This window comes from Silene latifolia, chromosome 5 (assembly GCF_048544455.1).
Source record: "Silene latifolia isolate original U9 population chromosome 5, ASM4854445v1, whole genome shotgun sequence".
Taxonomy (NCBI): domain Eukaryota; kingdom Viridiplantae; phylum Streptophyta; class Magnoliopsida; order Caryophyllales; family Caryophyllaceae; genus Silene; species Silene latifolia.
This window is the reverse complement of record NC_133530.1, coordinates 76,649,972-76,656,582: the sequence shown is the minus strand read 5'-3', so window position 1 is coordinate 76,656,582 and position 6,611 is coordinate 76,649,972.

The window sequence follows — 6,611 nt, the reverse complement described above, 5'->3', positions numbered from 1 at the left end:
GGGTTCATCAAAGTTTCCGAGTATTCTGACTGGGTAGCTAACATAGTACCCGTGCCCAAAAAGGATGGGAGAATCCGTGTTTGTGTTGACTTTAGGGATTTGAACAAAGCGAGTCCAAAAGATGACTTTCCTCTACCTCACATCGACATATTAGTGGACAACACTGCAGACCACGCATTACTATCCTTCATGGATGGATATGCGGGTTATAACCAAATCAAGATGGCCATGGAAGATATGCATAAGACCGCATTCGTCACCCAATGGGGAACCTATTGCTATACAGTAATGCCGTTTGGATTGATCAACGCCGGAGCTACGTACCAACGCACCGCAACTACACTCTTACATGACATGATGCACAAAGAAGTTGAGGTATACGTAGATGACATGATCGTCAAATCCAAAGAAAGAGAGGGACATATTGCGAACCTTCGCAAATTCTTCGCAAGGCTACGAAAGTACAACATGAGGCTCAATCCTCAGAAATGCACGTTTGGGGTAACATCTGGCAAACTCCTGGGATACGTGGTTAGTCAAAGAGGAATAGAAATAGATCCTTCCAAAATCAAAGCTCTAATCGAAATGCCACAACCCCAAACAGAAAAAGAAGTCAGAGGATTCCTAGGAAAGGTACAATATATAAGTCGATTCATATCGAAACTTACGATGATTTGTGAGCCTATCTTCAAGAAACTCAAGAAAACAGACCACACCATGTGGGATGATGATTGTCAAAACTCGAAAAGACATGCCTCGCTCTTGTGTGGGCAACGAAGAAGCTACGTCACTACATGCTTAGCTACTCCGTCAAGATATACTCCAAAATGGATCCAGTCAAATACCTCTTCGAGAAACCCGTCCTCAACGGACGTCTGGCAAGATGGACTCTGATGCTCTCAGAATTCGACCTTAAATATGTACCACTGAAAGTCATAAAAGGTCGCGCCGTCGCCGAATTCTTCGTAGAAAATCCTATTAACGACGCACGAACCATAGATACTTGGTCATTTCCCGACGAGGATATACTTCAAACAGATGTAGACTCCTGGGATCTGTACTTTGATGGAGCATCAAACTTAAGAGGATTCGGAATAGGAGTGTTGCTCATTTCTCCTGAAGGTGAGCATACACCGATTCTTTGTCACAAACTCGACTTCGAGGTGACAAACAACGCCACAGAGTATGAAGCTTGTCTCATCGGACTACAAAGCGCAGATAAGCTTAGGAATCAAAAACCTCCGAGTACATGGGGATTCATCACTGATCATCAACCAAGTTACAGGATCTTGGAAAATCCGAAGTGAAAGCCTCGCACCCTATCAGGCTAGGATAGACCAAGTCGCTCAATTCTTTGATCACGTAACCTACTTACACCTACCTCGAGAGGAAAATCAATTTGCAGACGCTCTTGCGAAACTTGCATCTTTGATAAATATGCCAGATCACATGATGGACATGCCTTTGTGCATCGAACGACGGTCAGAACCGGCTTATGTCCACCAAATCACCGATGAAGAGGAAATCGCGCAGGAACCTTGGTTCCAAGCAATCTTGAATTTTAAGCTCAATGGTACCTATCCACCGGATATGGACAAGAGGGGACAACGTGCTATACGCCTACTAGCTTCCCAATACATCCTCATGCAAGGAGAATTATACAAAAGAACACCTCTTGGTGTAGTCCTACGTTGCCTTGATCATTCACAGGCACGAAAGGTGATGGAAGAAGTCCATGATGGAGAATGCGGTCCCCACATGAGTGGGCCTATGATGGCAAAGAAAATCACACGTTTGGGATATTATTGGACCACAATGGAATCTGATTGCATCAAATACGTGAGACATTGCCACAATTGTCAAATCTTCGGGAATGTACAACATGTCCCTCCTTCATTGCTCTATACAATGACATCTCCTTGGCCATTTTCTGCATGGGGAATTGACATAATCGGAAAAATAACCCCAGTAAAGGAGGTCACTGTTTCATTCTAGTAGCAATTGACTACTTCACCAAATGGGTAGAAGCGGCTTCCTACACTGGTCTTACAGCTAAAAATGTGGCAAAGTTCATACAAAACAACATTATCTGTCGATATGGTTGCCCACATGAGATCATTAGCGATAATGGGTCACACTTCCAAGCTGAAACCGAGCAATTGCTAGCCAAATACAAGATTAAGCATCACCACTCTTCGCCCTATAGACCACAGACTAACGGCGCGGTAGAGGCGGCGAACAAGAATGTTGTCACAATTCTCAAGAAAATGATTGACAACTATAGAGATTGGCCAAGCAAGATACCCTTTGCTTTATGGGGGTATCGTACATCAGTTAGGACGTCCACTGGGGCTACTCCTTTCTATTTGACCTACGGCATGGAAGCCGTACAACCAGTCGAACTAGAAATACCATCCTTGCGTATTCTACTAGAAAGTCAAATCCCGGAAGCCGATTGGAAAAGGGATAGATATGAAGAACTCATCCTCCTGGATGAACGTCGGCTGCGCGCCTTGCATAATTTCCAAACATATCAAGCACGTATCAAACGAGCTTTCAACAAAAGGGTTAGGCCAAGAAACATCAAAGAAGGAGACTTAGTACTCAAATCGGTTAGAGCTCTTTTACCTGTCGACCCAAGGGGAAAATTCAAACCTAATTGGGCCGGACCATTTCTAGTCAAATCCATACTCCCAGGGGGTGCGGTTAGAATCACGGACCTAGATGGGAATGAGTTTTCAAACCCCACGAACCTTGACCAACTGAAACGATACTATGCCTAGAATAGGACCAAACACGCGCCTCGCGTAAACCTATGTGTCGCTCTTGTGGCACTAAATAAACGGCCCCTGGCCAAGCTGAAATAAGCTAAGTGTCACTGTGCTCTTGCATTTTGACAAGATTGTCGTCCTCATATCATAAAATAAACTAAATTCGCACCTTGAGAACAAGCAAAAGCTCATGCTTATTTTCTATGTTCATTATAAGCTCTTGCTTCGAACAATTATTCTTTTATATTTACTCGAACTACGCGCAAGGGTTTGATTTCGCTTTTTTAAAGTGAATACGTAGGCAATCCTTCACAGGATTCAACCCATTATACCTAAAATGTAAATAGAAGGACATTTGCATTGCATTTGAAATTCGACAAGAATAATAAGTAGAAAATCTCAACGGTTTCATAACCATTTAACCTTTTATTCATTTCCAAAATAATAATAGTACGCTACGTAATAATAAAAGACTAGGCTAGGATTCTAAAAATCCCCTCCTTTTTATTACAACAATAATAATAATAATCAAATAATAAATAAAAGACTCGGGCTATTCTTCCATCTTCCCTTTGCCCTTGTCATTCTTGTCATACTTCTTGTCACGACCTCGAGCTGGGCGCTCTTGCGCCACTTCAGACCTAATCACCAACGGTCTTTCTCGAGGCCTGACTCTTCCATTCTTGCCAGCCACCATCTCTACAACAGGAGTAGTCTTTGATTTCTTTGAAGGACGAATGACTTGAAGCCCGGCTTCTTCTTCTCCCTCTGTCAGATGCTTCTCTTTCTCTTTCTCTCCTTCGCGCACCTTGTAGTCAACAGGTTCGCGTTTCCTCAGTCTCTCGCGCTCTTCCGGAGTTGTAGCCTTTCTCCACCTCAGATAGGAATCCGACACCCATAAAGCATTGGCGGAGAAGTTCAAGAACCACATGTTTCTTTGGGCCCATTTAATAGCCCACTCTCTTCGGCTCTCTGTAGTAAGCGCCATAGCAGTCTGCGGGACGGTGTCAAGCTTCGGGATCGTCTGCTTCAGCCCAACTTGCCTCATCAATCTTTCCGGAAAGATGCATACCATGAACTCCAATCCCGGAATACGCACGGACCTAGTGGGATCCAAAGAAGACACCCAAAGGTGACGGACTTGAGGTGCCACCACGGTTTACCCACCTAATCAACGGGCCATCATCACTTTTCAGCTTGTTCTTCCAATAATCGCAGACCCGGGTGAAGTCCACCATGTACAACTGCGTCCTCATCGCAATCATACGGGAATGATAGGAAAGTGCATGAACTGGGGGCTCGATCAATCGAAGCCGTTCCATAAGCCAAACCTACCAAAAGCAGGTATTAGACACCGAAAAAAAAAAAAAAAACCGAAAAAAAAACCAAAAAAAAAAAGAAAAAAAAAACCAAAAAAAAAACAACGAAAAAAAAAACCAAAAAAAAAACAACGAAAAAAGAAAAAAAAAAAAAAGAAAAGATGTCTTTTACCTGCAAAATGACGGGACTCCCCAAAAACGGCAGATCGCGGTTGGATTTCCTATTATCCAAAATAATCTCCCCTAAGCATAAGCAAGCTGGGCTCCTGCGCAGCTCCATTTGCTCAATAAGGCACAAAAGACGAGGATCACCTCTCAAGTCTTCATCAACATGCCCTTGGAAGACATACACATGCAACAAACAAAAGCCAAATGCTCTCCTCCTAGCAACATGAGAGACAGTAGGGTCGGCCCTGTTGATAAATCGATCTATAAAGTCCAACATTCTCACGCCTTTCGGGGTAACTAGACGATCCACCTCAAGTCTGGTCAATCCAAGCAAGTCTCTGAATTTGCTCTTATACCCTTGTGAAGTGGAAGGAATGGTAGGTAAATGTTCAGGATCCCATCCACCAATAGCAGCTATTTCTTCAGGAAATGGGCAAATGTCACCCCCTGGGAACGCGAAAACATGATAATTCGGGTCCCAATAGTCAAGGCAAGCATCCAAGAATGGTTTTACAATCTTAATGAGTTTCAAACTCAATAGAGATCCAAGGTTATAAGCACCCATGTCATGCTTCTCCATATTTGAAAATTCATTGGTCCATTCCTTCAAGCGGATCTCCAAAGTATTCATGATGATAATTTTCTTTTGAAAATTTATTTTGGGAATTTTATGTGAATAGACGAAGAAAAGACGGAAGATTTATGTGAATTAAAACTCCATCGACGCTTCTATTTATACCAATTGTTGTTTCCAAAAATCCGCCAGAACGGACCCGCTTGGGAACAGGCGCAGCACCCGCTGCGCCTCTTCAAAGGGACGCAGCTCATGTTGCGCCTCTCCCCAGTCTCACTTCTGTGATTTCCGCGTTGGATCTTTCCTAATTCTATAACGCATGATTTCCTATTCCCGCGAGGTTTTATTTTGGTAAATACGGGAAGATTACCATGTTTCGAGTTTCCTAAATTCGCGGGCACGCATTTCGAGGCAACGTCGACACCTTCGCCATTTCATCACACTTAAGTCCTTTTCCTTTTTAGGAAATAAATTTCATTTTTCATTTTTTTAGGAAATAAATTTCATTTTCTTTTGGGAAATAATTTTCTTTTGTTTTCATTTTTAACGGATTTCAACATTTCATTTCTACACTTATAGATTTCTCTTTTTTCTTTTTTTTTAGGGGGTAACCCTCCCTACCGTCCGGTCATTTCCGGCAAAATTTTTGCATTTTCACATCTGTGTTCTTTTGAGTCTTTTTTGCGCTAATTAAGGCCATATGTATAAAATGTATGTTTTGCGTGATTTCCATGTAAATTCGGCAGCATGACGGCGTAAACCGTTATCTACCAAACCTGTTCAAGAACTAACCTGCAGATACAAGCAACACAACCCAGCAGCAAGGGCACTCAGGCCGTCGTATATACACCAAACAGAGCAAATGTACAAGCAAACTGGGGGCTTGCGCCCCAAATAAAGTCCAAAAATGTTCAAAATCAGATGTCCAAATATACAAGTCTACAAAACTACACAAAACTACTGCTGGGCGCCCTCCAACTCGGCAACTCTCGCCACCAGAACGACAATCTCGGCATCCCGAACCTCGAGCTCCCTCAACAAGCGAGCTGTCTCCTCCCGAGACTGGGTCAACTCTCGCTCCAGCTCGCGGCCACCTATGTAAACGAGATAAATTGGCTCATGTCAATCAATTCAAGCAAAATTGGAAACCAAAAATCAAAAGAAATCAAATGAGGTTCATACCTGACGACCTCGACCACCGACGAGTGCCTCGATGGCGGTAGCTCGTAGCCGGTTGGCCACCCTCCATAGTGCCACGAACCGAGACGGCGCGACCTGCATTTCAAAGGAAATTCTCAGCAAATTAAATAAGCTTAATCAAATGTGTTCTTACACAAAAGGTATATAAGCTGGAGGCTCACCCTCCGAATCAGATGCTGCCAGTCGTCTAGGCCAGCATCCGCCACAGCTACGTCAAAGTCACGCAGCTCGGAGATCGTCGTCCTCCCGGTCGCGTCGGTGTACTCAAGGGTCTCGGGGTACACTGGGGGCTCGATGCCCGCCGCCTCGACCTCGTGCAAAGACAAATAGCCCTCATTAATCGATGATCTTTCGTCGTAATTCTCAAAATCAAATCAAGGAAAAGTAAAAAATACTCACCACTACTGGCCAGTACGCCAACCTCCCGTAAAGGAACGCCGAGTAATCCTCGCCAGGGAGAAGAAGGTCGTCGCCATCGGCACCCGCCCAGTCCGCCTCCCTCTCGGATCGAGAAGGCTCCCTAAACATCGTCCTGGGAGGATCAACAGGGACCGTCAACGCGTCCCGTGAGCACTGACG